This window comes from Dermacentor variabilis, chromosome 6 (assembly GCF_050947875.1).
Source record: "Dermacentor variabilis isolate Ectoservices chromosome 6, ASM5094787v1, whole genome shotgun sequence".
NCBI lineage: Eukaryota > Metazoa > Arthropoda > Arachnida > Ixodida > Ixodidae > Dermacentor > Dermacentor variabilis.
In genome coordinates, this window is record NC_134573.1 from 171555846 (window position 1) to 171583453 (window position 27608).

Sequence of the window (27608 nt, forward strand, 5' to 3'; positions counted from 1 at the left end):
AGAAAAATGAACGAATGTCGAACTAATCCGCGTATTAAGCATTAATATCACGCTGGTTTAAGCACCATGCTTGTAGCATGCATAGACACTGTTGTCCCCCCGCAATAAAACATTTTTGCGGGAAACTCGATAGTCAACGAATAACATTGCGCATGTGGACTTGCCCCATCCGGCACGAGTGCTAGCTTACTGTATGTATCCACTGCACGCTTTTAACGGGACAGACGACAGGGAAGGGAGTCCAACGAGCTAGTCGACGATAGTAGGGCACGAAAGTACGAACGGGATCCAGGAAGGAAGCGGAGAGGAAAAAGAAAGAAGGGAGGAGGAAACCGCCTGGCAAACAGAATTGGACGGCAGGCGGCTATACTTGGAAGAGGCGTTCCTGCGCCGCGTGTTTAAATTCACTTCCTTCCGGTAGCGCGCTGGTTCCACCGTCACCTTCTCGACGTCTCCCGCACTTTTATTCCGCGCCTAAGTGCGTTGCTGTACTGCCGTCGCTCGCTTAAAACCCGCGTTTCCCTACGCCATCCCCTTATTTTTTTTTTTTTACTCTCTGGACGTATCTCGTCCCTTCCCTCGACAGATTCCCGCTCTAACACTTTTACGCCAGATCTCCATTTGCGCTTTCTAGTGCTGCTCGAAATGGATGTACGCTTCCTGCCTTTAGAGAAAGCGGAGAAGGCACGGTTGAAGGTGGTAGAGGTATCCTGCAAGCAGAGATCCGTCGCTTTCCGGAGCGGATGGCATTTCGCTCGGCGGTCGTGTCACAAGGGCGGTGATGAAACGTGCAGGGACCTTCTCACATTGTCGGCCGACTGTTGCTCGTATTTTGGCCCCAAAAATTCAAGCCTTAAGACAAAGAGGTAGGAAAACTACACGGTGGTTTCGCAATCAATCTACAATATAGACTTCTGAGTGCTGTATTCAGGTAAAAATTATCTCGCAGCTTTGGTGGTTTCTTTCTTTTTCTTTTGAAAGAAACCACCAAAAAAAAGGAAACTTTTTTGGGGGGAAGGACGACGACGAAGTGTCTTTTGATACAGCGCTGTTCTTTCTAGCTCCGTCTTATTTCTGTGAAAACCTAAGTTCATCCGCTGGTTCTCGCTCGCTGCTCGGTCGTGATGGAAGTGGACGACCCTGCACGTCTGCCGGCGACGCCCGCTTCAGCGGCGGCCGCCTCCAGGAAGCGGATCGGTCAGCAGAGCGACACTGACAGCGAGGACACCCATGTCTACTCTCTCAGCAGTGAGGACACTTCCGATGACGACTTCCAGCTTGTGCAGAGCCGCAGAGCGAAGAGGAGGAACACTAGGACGTCCTGACAGTTTGGTCAACGTTTCAGAAGGATATGGATGACACGTGTCGGGAAGGCCTTTCACACACTAACGAAGAAGCAATCGCAGAGGCATTGAAAACATCCATCTGCTCGCTTGCAAGGTCAGCAAGGCAAACAGACTTGGACTCGGAACTGGACAGGCTGCGTGCGGCACGCCGACAGGCGGAGAGGAGGTATCGGCGCACGAAGTCCGTCTTGGACCTGAGGGCTTCACGACGCATAGAAAAGAAAGTCCAGCGTCGCATGAATAAATTGGAAGATAAGTGATGGAAAAGTTTCTGTCAGTCGCTTGATTCCCGAAAATCGCTCTCGCACATATGGAGAACGGTTAGGGGTCTTCGCTCATCTCCGCGTGAGCCCTTCGCTGCTCTGGCCCTCTACCAACTCCGCTCGGAACTTCAAGTGGCTGAAGAGTTCTGTGCACGGGTTGCTGGGAACGTGGCCATCATTACTGACGCAGCATTCAATGACAGCCCTGAGGCACGTGTACCATAAATGAACGTGCTATTTTCACTCGAAGAGCTCGATGCTGCGTTGGGGACCTGCAGGCGTTCTTCGTCACCAGGACCTGATGGCATCACATATGCTGCCCTATGCCACCTTGGGTATGACGCACGTGATGAGCTGCTCAACTACTACAACGAGTCTTGGCAGAACGGCGTCGTTCCTAAACAATGGAAATCGAGCCGCTTGATCCCCATTCTGAAACATGGAAAGTCTCCGCTTGAGCTGTCATCATATCATCCGATTGCGCTTTCGAGCTGCGTCGGCAAAGTGATGGAAAGACTGATTCTTTCTCGCTTGGAATGGTACCTAGAACGATTCAACCTCGATCCGGACGCCATGACAGGCTTTCGTCGAAGTCGCACGTCCATCGACAACGTCACTGACATCGTAACATGGGTCCAAGATCTATCCAAGATCCAAGAAAAAGTGCGCCTATCTGCGGCACTTTTTCTAGGCATAAAAGGAGCATACGACAACGTCGCCCATGAGGCCATACTGAGCTCACTTGAGGCTGTTGGAGTTGGTGGCCGGAAATATAAATGGATTCGGGACTATTTGACTGAGAGCCGTTTTTTCTTACAGACCGAAGACGGCCAAACTTCAGACCATTACATCTGCCGTTGTGTGCCGCAGGGTGGAGTGTTGAGCCCTATTTTGTTCAACCTCGTCCTGGTAGGACTAGCGGACTACCTACCGCAGACAGTTCATGTCTCAATATACGCCGACGACATTTGCATTTGGGCCTCTGCGGTGACTCGCCCTCAGCTAAGAGCTAGGCTTCAGCGGGCGGCAACCATGACGGCGTCTTATCTCCGAGAACAAGGCCTCAGTGTGTCTACTGAAAAGTGCGCATTATTTGGTTTTACGCACAAACAAATGTCATTGTATCCTGTTTCCATCAATGGTCAAGCTGTATCCTATGTTAAGACGCATCGCTTTCTGGGCGTCATCATTGACCGCAACCTCTCGTGGAGCCCTCACTCGTCTATCTGAAGAAGAAGTTAGTCGCCATTAGTCAGGTCTTCAAATTTCTCTGCGGGAAAAGCTGGAGTACACCAGTCCATTCTATGTTGCAGCTGTACAGGGTTTTGTTTCTCCGACTCCTACGTTACAGCCTACCAGTATTGTCAAAATCATGCAATGCGAACTTTCGCGCCATGGAGAGCATACAAGGTAAAGCCCTACGCACGTGTTTAGGGTTGCCTCGGTGCACCTCAACAACAGCAACAATCGCCATCGCGGGAGATCATATAATCCAGACACATGTAGCTGTCGACTCTCTAAGAGCGCACATTCGCCATCTGTCAAGGATCCCCGACCATCAGTTGGCCTCCCTACCAGCCGAGAGACGAGTAATTAGCGCTCATAAAGAGTGCATACCGGCATCTTTTACACCGGCGGCGAAGCCTTCCTTTCCCCTGTGGTGCCTGCGACAGCTTCAAGTGAATTTTTCTATTCCTGGAATGACAAAAAAGTCCAATCAACCAGCGCCGGCTATGGAGCAACTTACGCTCCTATTACTGCACCAGACGTATCATGACGACATTAATATATACACCACGCTATATATATTAATATATATATTAATATATATAGCGCTGTGTATGTCGTCTTCGCAGTCCTTGTCCTTCGCGCTGTACGTTATTTTTGATCATGAATTACCAACTAGCTCAAGCAACCACCCTAATATACCAATGGTTCGACCTCACCTACCAGCTCAACTGCCACATTCGTCGTTCCAGCCAAGAACGTTAGAGTTAAGTTCAAGTTGTCGCACACGGCTACATCTACATCGGAAGAACTTGCAGCTCTCCATGCCGCTATGATTTACATCACTGAAGAGCCAACAGAGAAATTGGTCGTATTTTGTGACTCTAAGGCAGCCCTTCACAGCATCAAGTCTGCAATACGTCACAGAACTTATATCTGGCATCAGGGAAGTGCACCACCATGCTCCGGAAAGAGGACACCACATTATATTTCTATGGATCCCTGCTCACTGTGGCATCGTCGGCAACAAGCTAGCTGACAAGGCTGCCCGGTGAGCCCACGAAGATACCAAGACGCGCCCAACACATTTGGCGAGGTCGGACGCTGCCAGAGAACTTCGCCTACTTGCACGCAAGAAGTCACAAGATCTCTGGATTTCAACTCCCTTCAATTGCAGATTACGTAAACTGGACCCCATGCTACGGCTACAACTACCATCTAGCCTTTCCCGCGGCGAAACAACCTTGTTGTGTCACTTGTGGCTGGGAGTGGCATTCACGAACGCATACTCCTACCGTATTGGAATGGCCGAGAGCCCGATGTGTGACTCCTGTGGGTGCGAGGAGACCATCGAGCACCTATTCTGTACCTGCCCTCGCTACGACGTCCAACGCCTCTGTCTACGGGCAACATTACGCCGACCAGACTCGAGACCGTTCACCGAGTCAAAGATACTCGGACTGTGGCCACACCCGTCACTGGCTCGAAAAGCGATTCGTGCACTAGTGCAGTACTTGAAGTGCACCGGCTTAAGAGACCGTTTATAGTGTCCTTGTGTATGGTGTCCCTCCCACACTTACTCAGTGCTTACTCTCTCCCCTTCTTCCTCTTTCTATTCCCCTTTCCCCCACCCCCAGTGTAGGGTAGCAAACCGGATGCTGTCCTGGTTGACCTCCCTGCCTTTTCTATCCTTGTTTCCTCTCTCTCTCTCTTCTTTTTTTATGGAACGAGCGTGCGAGACCACTATAAAAGAAATGCGCTTTTCTGAAAGTTCTGTCGTCCAACCACCTTTAATCGGAGCAAAGGACAAGCCCTTGATCGTGCAGCAAGGGAAAGTCAAGCAAAGACGTTTTTTTTTTCTTCTTTTTTTTCACAACCACAGGTATTGCAGTTATTAGTGTCCCCCATTACAATCAAGAAGGAACATGCGTCGGTGAAAGCATGCAGGTCCAGTGGCATCCTTCGAATTGCCCTTAGGAATAAATGTGGCGGGTCTACCGAGATCGTTAAAGCTCGTGCCGCGTCTGCCCTCGACAACAAAATCGAAGCGCATTCTGCTTCGCCACACGTTGCGCTTAATTTTGCAACAACAAGACAAAGCTACATTTATGAATCTACAAGTACTACAATTACAAAGTGGATGTGCGAAAGGAGCTCTGTCACAGGCTAAAACTTCACACAACGAGAGGTTTGAGCATCATTCTTAGTAATAGATAAAATAAATCGGAACCACGAAGGCTTGGAACAACATCTTGCGCGACGCCCAGTCGAAAAAAACCTCAGTGCCCGCCCACTCTGTGAAGAAGGATGACTAGCGAAGCTATGTAAGTGGGCCCCTTAAGGGCGCACCGCAGCTCTGCCGCGGGTGGGCCCGGTGTTGCCCTATCTTTGGGATCGGTGCACGTATGAGGCGTGCTTAAAGCCTGCTTCACCTCCGCCGCGAGTCAGCCCCGTATTGAAGTGTCTTCGGGATCGACCCATGCTTGCTTCACCTCCGCCGTGGGTTAGGGATCGGCCACGCATGAAGAATTGTTGATTTACGCGTGAACGCGATCCGCCAGATCCTAGCCATAGACAGCTTCGTTGTAAAAAGAATTTATTCAGATCGAGCGCATGCTAGAATCTATGCGAAGTGAAGCTGCCTAAAACGGTTCACTCAAAAGTATACAACTAAATGCGATGCGTACAACTGTGTCGACACATATATAAATTCTTTGTTTTCGGTTAACGTTGTTCTTGGGCCAATCTCCGTTACCATGTTATCGCTCAGCGACAGACGTGTTTTCTTTTTTTTTGCGCTGGAAGTTTCTGTAATGTTATAGCTGAGCATATCTATTGCAGCAGACGTGTCTGACCAGTATATCACATTACGATGATTGACGCATGTGTTCGAGACTATCGCTCTGCGCGAATGAAGCTTGTTTTTGTGGGCACAGGTTCGCCCAATAGACAGTTAGTTTTGTGACTCACCGTTGTGCTACAGTCTAATTCTTCACCTTCACGACAATGCGAAAGCTTTAATTTTTATTTAATGTGACGTGCAATCTCGTTCAGCGCTTATGCACCGCGCAGATCGCAACATTTATGTCGTGTAATCTCTCGTGTTTATGCAATACATCCTTCACAAGTTGTGCCAACAGCAGAAAAGAAATTCTATTACCAAGGTCTCTCCTCGAGAATTTCCTTCCTTGCGACGACGCGAAAGTCAACACATTTTATGGAAAAGTGCAGCTGCGAGACTCGCTTAGTAAGCAACACGCGCATGCGTAGAGCACGAAAAAAGAATTGCGCCCAAAACTAGCACGCCACAAAAATAGGGCAGAAAATGAGTTACCACTCCTCCATCCTTCCCTGCTACCCCCCGCCACCCCTACACACACACTTATTTTCCCTCTTGCATTTTTGCTTCTTAAAAATAATCCACCCATGTAAGTGTAGCAGTGGCAGTGTTTCTTTCACTTCAGGGGTGTGTAAAATACTGCATAACGTAGAATAAAGAAAAGACATAACTCATGACCTAAGATGCTGGCTTCAGGCTCCTATTACGGAGAATCCAGCGCTTGCGTTCCTTCAAGCCGCTCACGTTTCACCGCGGCAGCCAGAGGTGTAGAATGCGAATGCAGCGCCACCACTGACGTCGCGGTAATGTGGCGAACCACTGCTTGGGGCAGTATTGCGATCACGTCCGGCCCTGTTTTGGGCGTGCCACTTAGCGGTCACTATCACTGCACCAAAGAGCGCCTACAACAATACGTTTCTCTTCTTTCTGTCTTGGTCTCGTTCGGCTTTTATGTAATCGCCCATTTTTGCAATTAGGAAGAACGGCGTAGATCGTGAACCAAAACACATCGTTTGATAGTAGCAACTTCGGTTATTTAAATGATTGCCGATATTAAATCCTTGCTGCACTCTGATATTTAGGTATTCTATTGCAATACCATGAAAGTCACGAGGAGTTTGCACTGCCCCTTCGGGAGCTGAACCGGATTAGGTGCAGTCGCTGCTCCTTCTTTTGCCTGCAGCGCAAGTTTTCTTTTTATAGATGTGCGAAGCAACTGTGTACATCTTATTTTATGTTTTTTTTTCATATAGCGTTAACTTGTCGCAAGACCTTTCCGCGTCTGTCGGACATTTGTTCACGTTACATTTAGCTCTATTGCTTATTGTTCTGTTTTATTGCATCCTGCTCGCGAACTGTGCAAACGTTTTATTCCAGTAAGTTATTCTTATCTAATCTTCTCTGTTATGTGTCCCGCTTTTCCAGAAACGAAACGATACAAAGCCATTCACTTAACTTAATACAATTTATTTTTGATACAAGTTGTAATCTCTCTTTGACCACAATGTTGCACTGCAGCAACAAAATTTCTCCAGCCGACTCATTCTCTCACACATTGATTTAATCTCTGATTATTTAGTCGCTCCTGCATTCGCTCGTTCACTAACTCACTCACATGCACACGCATGCACTTACTCATTCACTTACTCCCCCACATGCGCGTACAACCATTCTGTCTCAGGTTCCTCCACGCTCATTCATTCACTCCCACACTTGCGGACTCGCTAATTCAATTATTCACACACTGATTCACCAAGTTACTCGCTCCACTCACTCACTCACTCACTCACTCACTCTCTCACTCACTCACTCACTCACTCACTCACTCACTCACTCGCCCAATCACTCACTCGCCCAATCACTCACTCGCCCAATCACTCACTCGCCCAATCACTCACACCTCAATTACACTATCACACACCCACTTTCTCTCTACCCCACACTCAGCAACTCGCCTGCACGCCCACTAACTCCAGTCGCACAATTACTCGCTCGCTCACAGGTACCCACTCACACACGTCACGCACAGTAACTAATTTGCGTATTGCCGACAGCACAAGGTTCTTGATGCACGGAGAATAGGTGCTCGAGCCCCGAGGCAAGACACATAGGGTTCCGCACTCCATTAACGTAATGCAATCGGGTGGCCTCCCAAGTGTGGCGGTGCCACGAATTATGCTGCGAAACGGGCACGTACGTACACAGCAGTGTAGGCGATCGAGTAGCTGTGCCAAAGGGAAACAAGGACAGAAAACGCTCGGCGTACGAATGAGAGCAGCAAGTTAGTGTCGCCATTTCGATAAATCGATAAAGAAAAAAAACAGACAGGTCCTGTCCCCCGGTCACTGACAGTCAGTACAATTTTTTGAGAATTACGCACCTCTTTACTCTCTAAGTGTGAATGAAAAAAAACTAGAGCTGGACAAGTTGAAACGCTTGACAAATTTTGTAAACCTTGTAATACATCAATGGGCACATTTATGAGTATTTCTTCTCTACAGCATCCCTTCTCTGCTTTAAGCAAACCACGCCAACGGTGTGAATAGAATTCGAGGTGCAAATGAACCGCCTGCCGAAGGGCTGCAGTGACGGAAGCCAGGTTAGCGTTTTCGACAAATCTTCACGTGCCTCTGTGTTGTACTGCATCGCATATGTATTAAACATTCCGTTGCAGCAAAATTCAGCCGTAGTGATGCGACTATATATCTAATATTTTGCAGAAATAACGTCCGTGGAAATGCAAAACTCTTGAGAAATGTTAACAAAATGAAAAAGGTTGAATCCATCTAGAAGAGCCAGGCTGCTAGAATTTTATTTTTCATCTTGCGGAATGTCGTTGAGATCCTTTGCTTCACTTATGTCCCACAGCCTCGTGGTGTCAAATTTATTCGACCTAATTCTACCAACTGGTAGGTGTGATCCCATGTCAATGGGAGAAGCCTTCCTTGTCCAGTGAACACAAAAATCACTAATGACAGCTATGATGATGGCCCTGCCAGCTTCTAGCGACATACCGAGCCCATTTAGCAGAGCAACTGCCTCGCAAAGGCTGCGATGTCTGCTTAGGTGCCCGTAGAGCAGAAACGAATTTTAGTTGAACAGCGCAGCTTTCTTTCTGAAAAACTGCTATCACATAACCTTTGTAGCTACATTCAAATTCAACTAGGTGCCACGTTTTTTTTTATATATGTGAATTTTCTTGCATGTTTACCGTGAGTCCCCGGTTAGCTGATTCGATAAAAGAATTCCAGCATGTAGGTAGGATGTAGGATTAGAGTTCAGAGGTCCTTGGTCACGAATACAGAAATTTTTTTAAGATAACGAAAGCAACAGAGAGAGAAGGGGGATGTTCAGGTGGTGTAATCATATTAAATGTCGGCTGCGAATTCCCGCAAAACGAAGAAGAAACAGACAGATCACTGCAGTTTATCAAAAGGGACGAGGAAAAAGTACGCCGAGAAAAGCGCGCGCCCATGTGTAATGAGTTTCCGGCAAGCGAAATTCCTCGCTGAAGCGATTCAGTTTCAAGAAATTTTCTGCACGATACTCGTTTAGCCGCGAGTTACAATTTCAAGGAGCCAGGCTGGACACCGGGCCATATATTTACGCATCGCTATTCCCTTGCTGCTTGCCGCAACGCTGACATGGGGTTCCCTGTTCTCAGTTTCCAATCTTCGTCCTAATTCCGAGCTGAGCGAGCTGCTTTCTCCAAGTGCTGCCTGGTTTATTTACTCGCACTTCTTAGTCGTTCACCGCGTGCGTGCGTGCGTGGTTATATGCTAATTAATATAGCACCTGCGTATGTTGTACACCTGGGGCAGAAACGTGCGACGGTAGTTTTGGGAACAAACAATTTTTCCACCGTGCTGTTTTGGTTAAGCTGCAGGCAATGGAAGCACGAATGACACGCGTCACACTAGTCAGTTCTTGCATTTGCGCTCTCACTGGTCGTTCTCACGATCTCAACCGACATCTCGATTTCATTTTCGCTTGAAAATATTAGGATGCGCTCCTTCGAATCTCGTGATTCTAATCCCCTCCTACTTTTCAGAAGGCATCAAGCAGCATGGAAATGCACACCCCTGAATTTGGAAAAGGAACTACTCATAAAGTAGTTTTGGACTCAAAAAGAGACGAAAAAGAGAGAAGAGGGGGGAGGGCGGAGAACTACAACCAGAGAAACCTGCATTTATACTTTCAGGTAACGAAATTCGATCAAAGCGTACGCAGGGGTTTCTCTCATGCCACGGGCAAAGCACAAAATCTTCGTCGACGCTGAAAAGCGTCTCTAAATTCTAAGCTATAATCTGCGTGCCAAAGTGAAAGGCAAGAATAATGATCGCGACTTCATTAGTTCGAGCTTGCGGGGAAGTTCCCTCAGACATGCAAGTGTGTGGGGGTGTCTTCTTTTTCGAACGGACGCCGCTAGGGACGCGAAAAAGGCTCACGTTTTAACTAACACTCAAGGCAGACGGGTATTAGGTATGCATATTTCCCCTCCCCGCTGCGAAAAATCCGTGTAGCACTGACAGGTTCAGTGGTCTGTGTGTCGAATCGACGAAACCCCTTGTCTACGGGGGTGATCTGGAGGGCCCGAAGTACTCAGGAAAGAAAAAAAGGCTCTCATGACTGCCTTTCTTCGAGACACGGAGTTGATCAGCGATCGGCGATACATCCTTGCTAACAAGGCACGAGATGCCCAGGAGGGACAATTGCAGGCCAGACATATCACGCTAACCCCTGGCTGCAGCAATACCACCAGCAAGCGTGGTTGTTGTTTGGCCCACGCCCACACAAACGCCAATCGCAATCAACCAGTTCGCAATCGCAATCTCCACGCATTGAAGCTGCGTTCCGTTCCACTTCACTGCACGAATGAGCCTACGACAGGTCAATCACAGTTGTGCTGAATTCACGTTATCAGGCTGCACAACAGTTCGACGCTAAGCTAGTTGGTTTTCTTCTAACACGGTGAACAACGCCTACGACTTGACAGGGGAGAGAGAAACAGAAAAGAAACGCCATAAACTGCCATTTTTTGCGTGTTGCATACAGCTCCACCAGACCAACAAAATTTGTCCCTTTTCAGTGCTGACATGAACAAATAATAGCAAAGAGAAGTGACAAGTGATGTTCATATAGGTCATGAATGTATTTGTTGCTAGTCCATCACTGGTCATTAAATTTCTTCTACTAACATTTCATTAAATAGATTATTAGGCGAGGTATGAGTGGCGAAAGCTGTCGAAAACGTCAACAAAAGCCTGACTGTAGCAATTAATGGTACCTAAATTTTACACGATCCCTTCATGCGGCCTGAAGAGACGTATCTGCAAAACATGAGGGGCATCATGTGGCAACTTCTTTATGCACTAGTTGCTTCAATTACAACACCAGAAGTAAGAAAAGCTCTGAATATCGCACGTGGCCCCAACAGCGATACTCGGACAAATAGTTTCAATCAATCAATCAATCAATCAATCAATCAATCAATCAATCAATCAATCAAGCAATCAATCAATCAATCAATCAATGCTCACTGAATCTGACGTGCTCGGAATGCAAAAACGTTCGTGTACCATGCTTTGCGTGCCCGTTGAGGAACTGAAAACGGTCAAAGTTACTCCAGAGTCCTCCACCACGCCGCTCATAACCCACAGAGTAGTTTCGGTAGGTTATGTCCCATAAATAAATAAATAAATAAATAAATAAATAAATAAATAAATAATAATAATAATAATAATAATAATAATAATAATAATAATAATAATAATAATAATAATAATAATAATAATAATAATAAATTAATGAAATAGTGTTTTTACCTAAAACACAAGGTAGTATAAATTCATTTTACTCCGGCTTTATCGAACATGCATAGGATTTGCATTAGCATTCAGTAACACAATATAGCCCGCCGTCAAAAGCAAGAAAGCACAAGGCTATACCTCACATGCCTATTGTACTAGCGTCAAAAGTAAAAAAAAAGTCTCTCTCTCCCGCGCATCCAGAAACGTTCCTCCATTACAGAAAGACGGCGAAGTCCCACACGCGGGCTGCCAAATGAGCGACACTATATAATCACGCGCGTAAGGAAAATTTTCTCTTCTACACTTTCTTTTTTTTTTTCTCTCTCTCTCTGTCTCTCACACGTATTACTCGCATCCGTGCGAACGCGCCAAGATTAATTACCCGCTCTTTGTGCAAGCCGAGAGCGAATAACTTCGTCCCTCTTCCGCCGCGTGGCTTGAGCGACGCTCCGTGCGTCAATTACAAGCGAGGTGTCGCAGCACTGGCTCGTGGAGAGTCGTAATAGGACTGCCGCGGAGCCCCAGCCGGAATTCATTAACTCTGCCATAACAATCGAATAGCGCTTTGTCGGAAAGAAAGAAGGCGTCCGTCTAAAACAATCCAATGGCGCCTGCCAGGGAACGCTCACCCACGTGAAAGCCTCGAGATCGCAGATGCGACGCCCACGTGTGGTATTAAAATGAGGGTACCGAGACTCTGCCATTGTAGTTCACGACTGGATCGTACTGTCCAGGCGAGATTCCTCTCGCGACTTGCGCTGTGCGCAAGAATGGGGATAGACGACGGGTATATGAGTTGGTTATTAAGGCCACCTCGGCAGAGACGCTTGCACTTCTGAAGTCGGCCATACCGAGTGTGTTAGGCACGCACATAATGTTTAAGTGCAGGTAGATGTGTGCCGTACTCCTCCGTACGCATACAGCTGCCATGACTGGTTCCGACCACGCGTCAGGGTGATCACGTCAGGCGCGCAGAAACGTGAAACCCGCCGTGGCAGCTTAGTGGCTACGGTATTGCGCTGCTAAGATCGCACGTTCCAATCCCGGCCGTGATGGTCGCATTTCGATGGAAGCGAAATCCCCCTCCTCCACCCCCCCCCCCCATAGAAGAAGGGGAAAAAACGCACGTGTGGCGCGTATTGGGTTGGTGTGATATCCTTTCGATAATATCAACTTCATGCCATGTTGTATGTGTCCCTCCCACACGCACTCAGGATTCACTCTCTCCCTTTTTCCACTTTCTATTTCCCTTTCCCCGCCCCCAGTGTAGGGTAGCAGACCGGGTGCTCGTCTGGTTGACCTCCCTGCCTTTCCTGTCCTTGCTTTCTCTTCTCTTATGCCATCTTCACTTTTCGGCGTCAGTGACTATAATGCATGCTATTGTGAACCCACCATGTCAACGTCATTAGATGACACTAATGCTTGTCATAGAACATGGAGTTGGTTGTGCATTACGCATAATATATATATATATATATATATATATATATATATATATATATATATATATATATATAAGTCATACATAGACGTGGGTACGTGCCCCACCTGCTGCCAGCAATTTTTTCAGCCACTTTGATTTCCATTGTTTAATATTTCTTTAATTCCATTAATAATTACGTGTAATTTGCCTCATTGTGTTACTGGTGCCTTCGCTTGCTCCTTATGATATGACTAATGAAAATCAGACCCCGGGTTTCCTTTCTTCTCGTTCATATACATTGCTAGGCTTACAGTACGCGTTGCGTCATATCCTTAAATACATATTGAGTTGGCTTTTCTAAGCACTTCTAAAAGCTTCTAGTGATTTTCAATCATTTCTATCTAAATTCTTATATATTCTTTCGTTCACCTTTTAGCTACAATTTTGAAATAAGAGCTCTTCAGCAGTTAAACTTTCCAATCAATAAGCAAAAAATTTCCCTGGCAGAAAGCCTTTTTCTTCCAACCGAAATGAAGGCTCGTGGGGCTCTGCTGACCAGTGCGCGTTCGCGGCCTAGTCAGGGGTGACGCAAAAAGCAATTACTTTTTCTGGCCACGTCTTTCCTACCAAGCTCTCCTTAAATCTAAGCTACTGGGTTAACCGCTGGCACTGACACCTTCAGGATCTTTTCCTGTCTCATTACTCCTGCCCAATGAACAGGACAGATGTCGAGCCTAACAAATACCGTATACATCGCTATATACTTTGTCACCCAACGCCATTGGTATTCCTAGATAGCGTCGTTAATGCAAGATCCTGTTACGACAGGATATATTTGTCCAGTTCTTATCATTGTATTTGTTTGTTTGTTTTCCTCGGGCGACATATGTGCCAGCTTCTCTTTGTTTTTTGCAAGTACTACTGTGCTGTGCGGTGACAGTGTGCGGCGACAGTGACCAACTGTGATTGTATGTCTGTGCTCCTTTCTTTCATCTCTACTTTGTTATCATTTTAGCTCCCCCTCCCGTCTTTCTCCAGCGTAGGGTAGCAAACCGGATCTTCCCCACTGGTTAACCTCCCTGCCTTTTCCCTTTCTTTCTCTCTTCTTTGTTTCGAAGCTTACAGCAACCTTTCGGCCTGCTGGCATAATTTACCTTATAAGCACATCACGCCTCCGCGTCACATAATTTCACGCGTGTCAAATTTATTTTGGAATAGGGAGCATGCGCCGTGTTACTGCCGCGTCAGTGCAAGCGCTTAAACCGTGAAATGTCGTCGGCGCAACCTTCCTCCGAGGTCACCTCATGGTCATGGTCATGGGTCCCCTACAAGCCACTTTTCAAAGGCGAGAAGGGAAGTTTGTCATCGCGGTCATCATCATCCTCATGCTCACATTACCCACCACTGCCGCCATTATCATCATAAACATCATCGTCGTCGTATTGCACGCCCACTGCACGAAAACGAACGCCACTCCTACGCAGCTGTACAGTTTTACCCTTGCCTCGCGTCCATCGAGTCTATCCGCCAGCCACCAAGCGTTTTTTAACCTTATCTCACGACATCATCATCTGCCGTCTTTGACTGTACATTCCTACCCTTGGCCCCCTTTCATTACTCGAACAAACCACCCGTCAGCTGCGCTAGTCATAACATGACCTGCCCAAACCCACTGTTTCCTCGTCATTTATAGGCCTACCATAGAGTAATAGGCGAGACACTGAAGATCGCCACTCACTGCTGTTGCTGACATCTGAGGCTACTACGGTGGCTGTAACGCCTCTCTCTCTCGGTATGTGAACTCCTACTCTACTCCACGTTCATCATCGACCCCTCGCCGCAACGCCACTGGCGCGCCCCCGCGCCAAGTCTAGTGAACGCGGTACCTCGTCTCTCGTCGTGCGCGTCCACGACTAGGAAGGAGTGAGTCGGACCTCCGCGATGGCGCCCATTAATTTTAATTGCGTTCCGTCGTTTCCGTCATTAATCCCATTTGGACGAAAACAGGCACTGCCTGTCTTGCGGCGCCCGCACTTTCCCGCGCTTATATTGCATTTCCGTTTTGCATGCCTTTGACCCGTCCCCCCTTTTCCCTCGCCAACCTACTTGCACAGCGTCAACGCATTGGTCGAAGGCAGTCCTCAACATTCATTCTCTATAGTGCGCAACTGGGCTCCAGAATTCTATACATGGGGAGATAATTGCATCGTTTGACCACCAACTTCCCTCCGCTATTCGGTTTTTGTGTCAATAATGGTTACTGGCCTCATTCTGTATACACAGGACTAGTGTTATCACAGGCCATAGGTTATTACAATTAGGAGTCCTTCATTACCATGCCGTTCAATCTTGCTATTAACGCTGTCTCAACTAAACAACTTATTTCTTTCCGCCGTATTAGACTGCAATGAAAGCTACGTTTAAGATACTGTCAACGCGAAAGCGACGTGCCGTTGCGGCGCTCCCAAATAAATAATAAAACTAAATTATGGTGTTTTTACGGGCCATAACCACGATTTGGTTATGAGACACGCCGTAGTGAGAGACTGCGGCATAATCTGGACCACTAGGGATTCTTTAACGTGCACCTAAATCTAAGTATACGACTGTTTTCGCATATCGCCCCCATCGAAACGCGGCCCCCGTGGCCGGGATTTGCTCTCGCGACCTCGTGCTTATCAGCCCAACACCATAGCCATTGAAGCTCCCAAATAGTCCTATTTGCATTTGACAACGGCATAGACCAATATGTCCGACATAGTTCCACAACATTTTGTTTCTCGGTTGATGAGGATTATCACGGCCTAAATCAGCAAAAGTATGCGCATGTGGAGGTTTTTAACATGCCCCCGATGCTCCTCTGAATTCGAGCTTTTATACATACAGTCCGCGTCAAGTTGCGGCTGCCGCTTCGGGAATCGAACCCACGATCTCGGGCTCAGCAGTAGAACACCATGGCCATTAAGTCACCGCGATGGCGCCCTGTCGTTATACACAGCGGAGAAGTTTGATCAAGATGTGGGCCTTGTTTAGATAGGAGCCTCGTGTGTCGCCTACATACCAGGCGCTTAACATCAAAAAAGGAGGATCGAATCGATGATCTCCAGCATGGACAACAGAAGCAGTAACGCGATTGAAGAAAGGCTGTTACTAGGAGCCGCTTTCTGAGGCAATGATGCCAAATGGTACGCACACACGACACAGCGCCCGACAGAGAACTCTTAGAGAGACTAAAGTGGCTACACGTGTGGAGCTTCTCGTGCTCTAAGCTACACACACAAACATGTCCGCTTTCCTAGAGCTATCAAACAAAAATGAAATAAGTGACCCAGGAGCGTTGTTGACAGTGGATAGGTATATATGCTCATGCAAGCTAGCATTAGAATGATTAGCTAGGTCATTATGCTTCCAGTGCTTGTTTCGTTCTATATGTTCCTTGATATTGTATGATTCCCTGTACGGGCTCAAGTGAGTCAGCAGTGACAGTGGCGCAGCCAACGGTTGGGGGGGGGGGGGGGGGGGGTAGTGCTATCTGGACACTTCCCCCCTTTGAAATTTCTGTGAGCCTTGATAATGTAATGTCCTTCGTGCGAGAAGCAGCTCACTCTTTACCCACGTAACGTAGACGTGCGAACTACGGCCGCCAAATTCCAATTCGCCTCTTACGGCGCCAAGTAACAGGCAGTGGGAGGCTTGCCTTGCTAGCGAAGATCTAGCGAGCCAGAGAGCTCTTCTCGATCAATCCCAGCGAACTGCAGAGACCAGTGAACGTTGGACTGAGGCACCCGTCCACCGCCAAAAACCACTGACAGAAATAAAGTTTGTAGTACTTAGAACCTGCTATAAAACGACGGGCGACAACACTCGCCTGCCCAGCACTCCTTTGAGGTCAAGTGCGGCCCACCCCCCGTCCTCGAGAAAGATTCCTCGGTACGCCACTCATTATATAATAATAATAATAATAATAATAATAATAATAATAATAATAATAATAATAATAATAATAATAATAATAATAATAATAATAATAATAATAATAATGTGGATCCTAAACATAGGCGCACTATGGGACGATTTAGGCGGCAGGCTTTATACATAAACCACGAAAACTGATGCGTTGAAAAACGAAAAAGCAAAAAATTATAACCTGCCGCGTCAATAAAACCATACCAACACGGCTCATACTAAAATCCAAACCATGCAATAAAGCATCAACTAAGCTCTTCGCACTGATATCCTTCGCAAAATGACGGCCTCTGTACGCGTCTGCAATATTCAATTATACGAAACGGTATCCATATATACTGCAGCCAGCAGCGATTTCTAAAGTGTTGCACTGTTTTCGTGTGAGTAAAGTGCAGAAATAGATGCTACTGGAGGCCTGACGAAGCCTGGTCGCAAAGAAGTCGTCGTTTTTGACAAACGTCGACCTTTAAATGCCGTATATTCTTCTCCCTGTCGTGATGGCACAAGATTTCGGAAACCGCGACCACTTCTTTGTAAGGAAACGCTTCGGGCTGAATGCGCCTCTTGACACTGATATGACAATCTTTACATCTTTATACAAAGTGCTTCCTGAATTACACCCCGAGAGCAGACAGATATTCCAAAGCCCTTTTTTATTCATTTTCGATTCCTTTTGCTCGTCTTCATGTGATAGCAAACTACCGCCACTTTTTCTGAGTCGGGGAAACAAGTTGTTCATACATAAAGCACAACCACTAGTTGCGTGCCACGGAAATTGTAACCTTGTTCCTTTCCTTCAGATTTCGTGCTTTCACCAGCCTTTCGTCAAATACCGCAATTCTTTTGAGGCAAGCATGTTTTCTTTAGACGCCCTACTTAGCCTCTCCCACTGGTGTTCACGTGGTGCTCGTCAGATGTGCACAGAGCCGCACGGAGGCATTTCGGAGGAATCGCTCGCTTCACTACTTTTTTGAGCGGGCCTTACCCCACCTCCAGCTTTTCTTCTTTACTCTAATTTGACATGTGATTAAAGTAGACGTTGGCATCTTTCTTGGCGCCGGCTACATCTCTTCGCGGGGCAAGCAAACGTAAAAGAACAAAAGGACTGAAAAGGCTACAGACAGTCAAATTTTACCAACATTTATGTAGTTCCATGCACGAGTAAAGGAAGGCGCAGAAGGAAGCAAAAGGACAGTAATTCCCATATTCTAGAAAGTTACTCCACTCGACCGCGACTCAATGATGATGATCGCTTGGCAAACCCGTAGAAACGGGGCGGCGACACATCTAGCCAGCTTGAGCTACTCAAGTAATCTGTAGGTATTAAGCAGTCTATCATATTGTTGATGTCTCCTTAATATTTGCTCTCTTTCTTAAAACCTCTATATCTACCTTGTACAGTTAGCCATTATCCATGTCCATAACGCAGCCGATCATATCAATTTCTCCCCTGTTCTTTTCCAACAACACTCTAAACGCATCTTGTTTATCCCGACTTCTGACCAGTTAAGGCTTTCATCCGCTTTCAATTCTAGTGCATATGAAGGTGGATTTTTCCTATGCGTCTCGCTGGGTGAATACCTTCGCAATCCATTAGCTTGGGATGTGTGCTGAGCTGTCTCCAGATTTTTGCTTCAGCACACACATGCCTCATCCTGCGGCAATTATTTGCTCCGGTATGTTTTCTTTTTTTGTCCATCAAAAAACAGTTCGGGCTTCAAAAAGAAACTCAATGCCCTTTGTGGTATCTTACAAATTTTCCTTTATAAATTTTTAAAGAAATTAGATATCAGCACCACCCTTCGACAGTAGTCGCCACTGCGTTTCATGATCACCCGCGAAAATTCTACAAAAGTGTAGCGTCGCCATCAGTCAAATGGCGACGCTGTGCTCAACTCGGCTGAGTAGAGAAATGGTCTCGAGTCCGGGATCGTTTGTGTTATGCGGGGGTAATAGACACACATGGTTCTGGAACTAAATGAAAGCGCACAAGAAAGTCTCAACACACGCACCTAAGGTGACAGCTTCGCAGAAATTGAAGAATGTATGTGGAGATGCGGAAACCTTGAGCTTTCATTAATTCTCCTTGGTTGGTGCAACTTACAAACATAATGTAACGGCGCGTTTGTATGCGTACGAGGTGGAAAACCTTGAATCTACTGACTCCTGTGTTCTTCGCACGATCAGCAAGCCATTGAGTACCAGTGAGCGCCGTGCCTTGGCCAATTTTCCGTCGGGAAGACACCTGCATGTGTTCAACTTTTCACAGGATGCCAAAGCGCCTTCGATCCCTGCGTTTCGCACACGTCACAGGATAAACACACGTACGGCGCATGCGATAAGACAAAAGTCTTACCGAGTTTCTCCGGCAGAACGCAAGATAATCGATGAACAAGTGCGCGAAATGCTTCAAACGGGAAAAATTGAGGAGTCGTGAAGTCCTTGGGTGGCTCCAGTGATAACCATTAAAAAGAAAGACAGAACATTGCCTTTTTTTTTTGCGTATTACCGCCGCCTAAATTCGGTCACTAAAAGGGACGTCCAACCACTTTCGCGGATTGACGCACCTATTGACTGCCTCCATTCAGCCTCATTCTTTTCTTCAGTTGACTTGCGCTCAGGCTATTGGGAGATACCGATGGACACGGCGGACAAAGAGAAAATGGCTTAGTGCCTCCAGATGGACTCTACGAGCTCAGTGTGATGCCATTCGGGCTGTGCAACGCCCCCGCAACGTTTGAGCGCTCTATGGAAACAATTCTGCGCAAAGTGGGAGATTGCATGTGCTACCTCGATGACGTTGTGATTTTTGGTCACACACTAAGTGAACACAGCAAGCGCGTCGATGTTGTCCCCAGCTGTATCGAAAACGCTGTACTTGTTCTGAACTCAACGAAGTGTCATTTCGGTGAGCGGCAAGCATTGATATGAGGTCATCTTGTGGATAAACGTGACATCCGACCTTATCCACGGAAGACTGAAGCCGTCGAAGAGATTCAAGCACCACTGTCTGTGAAAGAGCTGAGAACTTTCTTGGGACTGTGTTCTTAGTTTCACCGCTTTATTCATCGGTTTGCTGAAGCTGTTTATCCATTGAATTGTCCTTTAGAAAATGACGCACCCTTCGATTGGACTGCCGAGTGGGACGCCTCTTTTCGACAGCCTAACTTTTTGTGACGTTACAAGCTATTCTCCACCACTTTGACCGTTCCGCACCAACCGAAATTCATACAGATGCTAGTGGTGTGGGCATTGGGGCTGTACTGGCCCAACGCTTTGATGGCAGAGAACGCGTTATTTCTCATGCCAGCCACTCGCTACGCATGCCAGAGCGCAATTACACAGTGACCGAAAGGGCATGTCTTGCCGTAATCATTGGAAAGCACGGGGAAAGCGGGAGATGCAAATTAAAGACAGTGATCAAATCGAGAACATGGTGAAAGCTGCAGCCAACGTTTCCACACTGACCACTGACCATAACCCACTGACCTCCAGCGAAGCAGATAGTAAAGGGGTGTTATGCACACGGCCGACACGCCGGCTGACACACGGCCGTGTCATCGGCCGTGTGCATAGCACCCCTTTTTCAATTCTACACCTTCGCCGCTAACACAGCTTCGGTCGTTGCCTCATCCACCCGCCTTACCCGCTCTCTCATTTAGAAGAACCCTACCTTGATATACTGTGCCGAGGAAAGCATATGTCACCTTGAAAAAGACAAGTCCACTTGTTGAAACGTTGGCTCCCTCTTTTACCTTGTTCTCGTATTCCCGTAATCTTTGCAGTTCAAAGATTTCGCTCGTAATTGTACGGCCGATACTTCACAGTCGCCACGGGCCAACCACCCACTCTTTTGGCTTGTGAACTTGCGTGATCCGTCTAGTCGACTTGCGCGCTGGGCCCTTAGACTTCAAGAGTATGATTTCACTGCTTTGTACAAGACCAGTCGGCGCCATGCTGACGCTGACCGCCTCTCAAAGATGCCACTAGCTTCCCACCTAGCCTCCCTGGCATCTGTCTTTCCTGACTGCGATGGATTCAAGACTGAGCAGATGAACTCGAGTTTGCTGCCTTGCTTTTCCACCACGCGAAATTCTACACTAGCATGCCGTTTTTGTGTTCGCGATAATTACAATACAAGAGGAACTACACTAAACTGGTGCACCCCTGCTGTTAGCGGTTCCGGAGAGCCTCAGTTCATCTGTTCTACGTATCATGCACGATGACCCCCATCTCAGACCACTAGGGGTTAGTGCGGACTCTGTACCGGGCTAAAGAACGCTTTTATTGGCAGAAAATACGTCAGACTACCAAACAATACGTTTCCAGCTGCACGGCGTGTCAGCGTCATAAAAGACCGAACATAGCTTCCGCCAGAAAACTTGAGCCTGTGCTACCTCCAAGCTCCCCTTTTTATCAGGTTGGCATCGATCTTCTGGGCCCTTTTCCGCGATCCTCCGCGGATAACCACTGGCTGATCATGTACGTCGACTACCATACCATTACTGCGAGACGGTAGACATGCCCTCCGCCACTGCTGCAGCCATCTATTTTTTCCTGCTGCGCTTCATCATCCTCGTGCATGGGCCGTCCCGAGTGATAATCAGCGACCGCGGCCGCCAGTTCACCGTAGATGTTGTGGAAGAACTATATTTCGCTTGTGTGCTTCTACCTTCCGACACTCGACGCCATACTATCCCCAAACGAATGGCCTTATAGAGCGTGCCAACCGAACGCTCACCAACATGACTGAAATGTATGTCGCGTCGGATCATACGAATTGGGATCGGACTCTACCATTTATGACGTACGCTTTCAACACTGCGAGTCACCAGACGACTTGCTACAGCCCATTCAATCTTCTGTGTGTACGCCCGCCTCGTTGTACTGCTGACACCATCCTCCCTTTGTCGACTACTGACGAGTATCCTATAGCTGACACATTCTATCGTGCTGAAGAGGCTCGTAGGCTTGTGCATAGGCACGCTAGCTTCACAGGATACATCAAAGGCAAGATACGGCAGCCGCCACCACCCCGTTACCTATGCCACTGGCGACTTGGTCTGGTTGTGGAGCCCAGTACGGAAGCGCGGTTAGTGCACAAATCTTTTGGCACACCATGACGGCCCTTTTGTGACACTCGACCACCATGGCGAGGTGAACTATACCACAGCGCGCCTCACCACCAACGGCAGACGTTCTGCCCGGAATCAAGTAACGCATGTCGCCAGGCTCAACATGCAGCCAGCGCGAGGCCACCTGACTCCGTCTGAGCGAGAAGCAGTGTAATGGCGCGTTTGTGCGTACGAAGCAGAAGAGGAGCAGCGGTGGAAGAGAAAGAAGAGGAAGACTGCTTTTCGGTCTAGTGGCCTCGTCCCATCCGGCGCTTTCCCGCGATGCCCCTTCTGAATAAACGCCTGACGCATTGTAACAATATGTTTGGTTAAAAAGAAACGTTAGGTCATCAGACCACGAGTGTCGTCTCTAGTTTATCTCATGCATGAACTTCAAAAAAGTGTCACCGAAGCGCGATCGTCCCTGTCGTATTTTCAGCTCGGAAAAGAAATTGGTTAGATCAAAAGCACAGGGTCAACCACCATATAAGGTCAAACAAGTGCCAGCGCTAAATATAAGGTCGACCTACATGATTAATCGGATGATTAAATGAATAAATCTTTATTACATATCTCTATTGTGCCTTTCTTTTTTCACTTTCTCGTGTCCATTATTCCCTCATTTCTTATCGGTATTCATTTGTTTGCATAGCTTTTCACGCACAGTGACGATGACCATGTTTCTTCAGAGGCTACACGTGGCAGACCTTACTACAGCGAAGCTGCATACGGCTAGCCGATTCGTCCGTCTGTCTGTCGCCTGTACGCCAAAAGTTCTTCCGGCGCAATCCATGCGCAAGCGCGGAAAAAAAAAAGAAATGAAAAAGAGAGGCGCGCGATTGGCTGCGCCAGTAGTGACATTGTCGCAGCCGACCGCGGGCGCAGCAGTTTCTCTCCGGCTCCGAAAGAGGTAGGCCACGCGTCATAAACAGGCAGCTTTCCACCAGCAACGCCGCGAACAGAACAGGGAACGAGCTCGTCTACGCCGTGCCAATGCTGCAGCGCGGGCACAAAAACAGGCTCGTGCAGCCGAGCGCAAGCAGCAACTGCGTATCGAGGATCCGGCAACCTACCAAGCCATCGTTGAAATTAACCCAATGATAAACACTAGGACCACAAGTTTGAGCTTCGCTGGTTTACCATTTGTACGGAGCTCTTGGGCCGTGACTGATTTCTTTTCTGGGAGTGTTGACAACATATTAAGATTCCAAAATACCCCAAACCCATGGAAAGTCAGTAAAGAAGATCCTTTCTTCAAAAGCAAGCATACTGGACGCGCGCTGTGAAAGCGCGGGGACTTCAGGTACATCCGGGATGCCCCGCGCGCACGTATTAGTGCACACTCGTCAAATGGCGCTAGTAGAAACATATAGAGCACTCTACGAGTGTTTGTGGCTAATTATACACCTTTTACAGCGAAGCTGTTTATGCGGACCCTGTGCCATCGTTGTCGGACTTCACCGAAAAGCGCCCCGTAACCTAGCGGGAGAGGAAAAGAGCTCAACAAGGGGTTGGAGTGACCACTTTCCCCTTGTGAGAATGATATCTTATATGTGAAAATCTTATACGATTGCCACACGGCGCATTTGCGGCGATCGAGCCAGATCGGCATTGAATTTATCGACGATTGATTCCACCCTGCCGCGAAATAAACGAGGGCCATGCTTGTAGCTTTCGGCCAACGAACAGTGAGTGCCCAGCAAATGAAAGACTGAAACGCGATACTAGGAGCGCGTGGCTGTCAGCACTTGCGCCAGCAAGAAGTGCCGGCAGCCACGTCAATCGTCAGAACGATTGCAGCGCCCGCAATTCCAGTGGTGGGCCCTTGTGCCCAACATAGGGAGCTTTGGATTAGTGGTTCCGCACATTCCATCCCAGCTACAACCGTGGGAAGACCGCGAGTAGTGCGTACCCACGAGGAGGAAGCTGCCTACCGCGAGCGTCAGCGAGAGTTGGCTCGTGAACGGGCTCGTCGTCGTAAGGACGACGCCGAGCTGTGCGCCAGAGATGCCGAGTTAAAACGACAGCGCTCCTAACGCATGCTCCCCATGCGAAGCACGCAAAAGCGAAAATGAGGTGAACGAATGGTGAAACAAAAGATTTACAATATAGACTGCTTGCGAAGTTTGACTTGCAGGGTGTCACACTCGGTGTAAATAACACAGCTTCGCTGTTCGACCATCTTCACGGACTGAAAGGGGCGGTGATATTTTTTTATAATATCCTTAGTTACTGAATACTGCTACGTGTTCAAGGCATGGAGATGCATCTTTCGACACCATTTTCATGTCCTACGTCATAGACAACTAAACAAAATTTTTTTTCTGGAAATGGTCACAAGATAGCCAGACTACTGATAGGTGAAACGCACGTAAAGTCAGCAAAGAAATCATTGTCTTCAAAAAAAGAATTACGTGCGCTAAGAAGCATGCCACGCGCTTTGTCATGTGCACAATAAGGGGAACAAATTACTAATCTAACGTGGCCGATGATATACTGCAGCAAGCAAGCGCATAAGTAACAGCACAGCCAGGACATTTAGCTAATCGTCGGCAAAAAATGGCCGTGTAGCCCAGTTTTTCGAAACACACGTGATCTTCGTCAATTTTAATTCAAGCGGATTGGTCTTTAAAGCATTCTGCGGTTTAAAAAGTAGGAGTAACTAACTCTCTTTTCTCAACTTCTATACCTACCTCGGTAGCAATTTCAAAAGCGGAAAACCCGTGCCGCGAATTTCTATTCACTGTTTCTTTCTTCTTTTGCTCTTCATTTTCCAAAATCCGACTGGCCCCCTTTCATTTATATTAGATATTCCAACGAGTAGAAGGCATAGTTTGTTCAGTCCATCTTCAAGCATGCTACCAGCGAGATCGTGAGCTCAAGACGCCCATCAAGAGGTATACGCCCAGCCTTTCTTTATACACAGTTCCTTCTTCTTCTGCCCAGTCTTTCTTACGAACATAACCTGTAATTTCTAAGCTGCTCAGTGAATAGAACGCCACTGTGTTATTGCGTCGTCCAATAGTTCCCGCCGTCTTTCAAAACGGGCTTTCGACAAGAGACGGCACGATGAATGTGAGATCACGCGGCTGCCATTTCAAAGAGCACAGTGAAGACCACACTAACGAATCTCCCTTTTCCGGCATACGATTAGACCCCCCTCTGCCCCCTCATACACACACACACACCTGTACAGAAATGCAGCACCATGTCATTAGTGGAAAGACACCACACGTGAAGAATAGTAAGTGTGATCGGCGAAAGCCAGTCTACCAAAAAAAGATACGGATTTTTTCACACACACACACACACACACACACACACACACACACACACACACACACACACACACACACACACACACACACACACACACACACACACACACACACACACACACACACACACACACACACACACACACATACATACATACATACATACATACATACATACATACATACATATATATATATATATATATATATATATATATATATATATATATATATATATATATATATATATATATATATCGCATGAAGTTCATTCCAATTCCAGTGCCTAGATAAAATAGCACGGCTGGCAATATATATATATATATATATATATATATATATATATATATCGCCAGCCGTGCTACTTTATCTAGGCACTGGAATTGGAATGAACTTCAAGCGATGACGACAAAAAGGAAAAGAGAACGGAAAGTGAAGAGGCAGTGAGGTAATGAAGCAAGAATCCAAGGATGTACAAGTGCCCGTATACTGGCTCGGGGAGAACAGAACGGCTTAATGCGGCGCCCCCGAAACGTTTCCCACCAGCACCTGTCATAAACGTTGCGCGGCTTTCCGGCGTCCTTTATTGCACCCTGGCTAAAGCGTCGCGCCATCGAGGTAACAGCTTGCCCTAAGCGAAGGTCCCTAAAGTGCTGGGAGACCGTATGAGGAAAATGAGCGGCGACTTCTGCTTGCTCTAGCGTTTCGGCCACGCACACAATTTACACGCGTGGCTGGTCCAGAGAGCACACGGCGTGATTAGCCCCGCAGCTTTCGGGCGCATTCTCTTTGCCGTGTGCGCTGCAGTCGGGCGTGTTTAACCGAGGGAAGTCAGGTGAGGTTAACCGCTAGAAAGGCCTATACTATACTGAGTTAATGCGTGCGATGGATTCTGTGTGCGGCAGACGCCGGTAGTACCAGTGCATTTGCGCTCCCCATCGCACGCGTGCGTGTGTGCATTTAGTGAATGCGCGTGGTTGTGTGCGCGGTTTCTCTCACGGATAGGGTGCAAGTTTAATATCAGTCCATTTATTCAAGTTTAATATGTAGCGTCCTGTCGGTTACAGTTAAGGCGCACAATGTCATGATAGTTACTCTGCTAAGACGCCCGTCAATAATCAGCAAGGGAAGCGCAAGAAATCGAATACGAACCAACTTCTGATATGGCATCTGTAGAATAAAATTAGGCGGTGATTGGAACCACCTTTTCACCGCTACAGTTCCAATGGTTGTCTGTCCGGGAGTCGAGCCTCAGTGCACGTTTCTGTTGTAAAAGCTAGCACTAAAGCACGTGTGTATGCGCATCTGGTTGTGCTTAGTTTTCACGAGAACAACGATGAAGCTAAGCGCGAGTACATACCAGTACAGCACACGCTTTCCAACGCAGTCTTAACAACCCTCACTACACGTAATATGTACAACACAAGGAACGACACGCTTACTTACTTGGAGGTGAAGAAACTTTCGGTCTTTGGCCTAATCCAGTCTTGTCGCGTAAAGAGAAGAAGTTTTCCTTCACCGCATCACAGACCGACTATGCGACTTGCTCGCTTTTTTTCAAGCAGTCGATGCACAAAGCAGGCGACGACGCTCGCAATGGCGTATAGAGCGCACCGGTGTTTTCCGACGTTCAAGAATCCCACGCACGAAGTTGGCGAGAGAGCGCTTCACTTGAGGCGCGTTGCCACTGAACGGCACCAACAGGCACTCGCCACACAGAAAGACCGCACTTCCGAACCGCGGTAGATTAACGAACGATCAAATACTGCGAAGCGAACGGGAGGAAAGCCCGCTATCGGGAGTCGCCGGTCGAGCAGGATGACTTGCCGTTCTCAGCGAAGATCGCGGCGCGTCGTGGGACGTGGTCGCACCGCACGGTCAGTCAACAAACGATAGGCGATGCTAGACGCTACCGTTACGCACATCCCACTACTTGCGCGCGCCGAAGGAAGCGTTTTTGCGGATACCAGTTATTCGCTGTCTCACAGACATCCACAGGGGCCTTCGGTCGTTGTTGGAGGTCTGGGATTGAGCGAACCGCACGGAGCATGTAGATGTTTTGGGCTCCCCTCAATGCGCTTAGCAAGCGGATCGAAGGCTATCCGACAGATGCCGGACCACTTCGGCACCAACCGCGTGACGAAAGGTGACTTGGCTTCTGCAGGACAGATGATCAGCAAGGGCGTGGCCACGCGCACTGCGTCACGTGGTTGACTCGGTCCATCATGACATCGGGCGTGGACGCGGCGGCGTTGCCCTCACTTGGAGCGTCGTGGCCGTCATCGCTGGCGCGCACACGCCGGCACGATCCGCCGCGTCTCGTCTGCGCTGAAATCGCACGC

The 27608-nt window shown here is 47.7% G+C and overlaps 1 protein-coding gene across 1 annotated transcript in view; it reads right to left on the reverse strand.

Moving 5' to 3' along the window:
- LOC142585772 (suppressor of lurcher protein 1-like) overlaps positions 1-27582 on the reverse strand; it is a 460587-nt gene extending 433005 nt beyond the window's left edge. The window contains exon 1 of the mRNA XM_075696765.1: positions 26713-27582. The gene's annotated coding sequence lies outside the window, so the exon portion shown is untranslated. The remainder of the gene's footprint in view (positions 1-26712) is intronic.
- Positions 27583-27608: the final 26 nt, after the last annotated feature.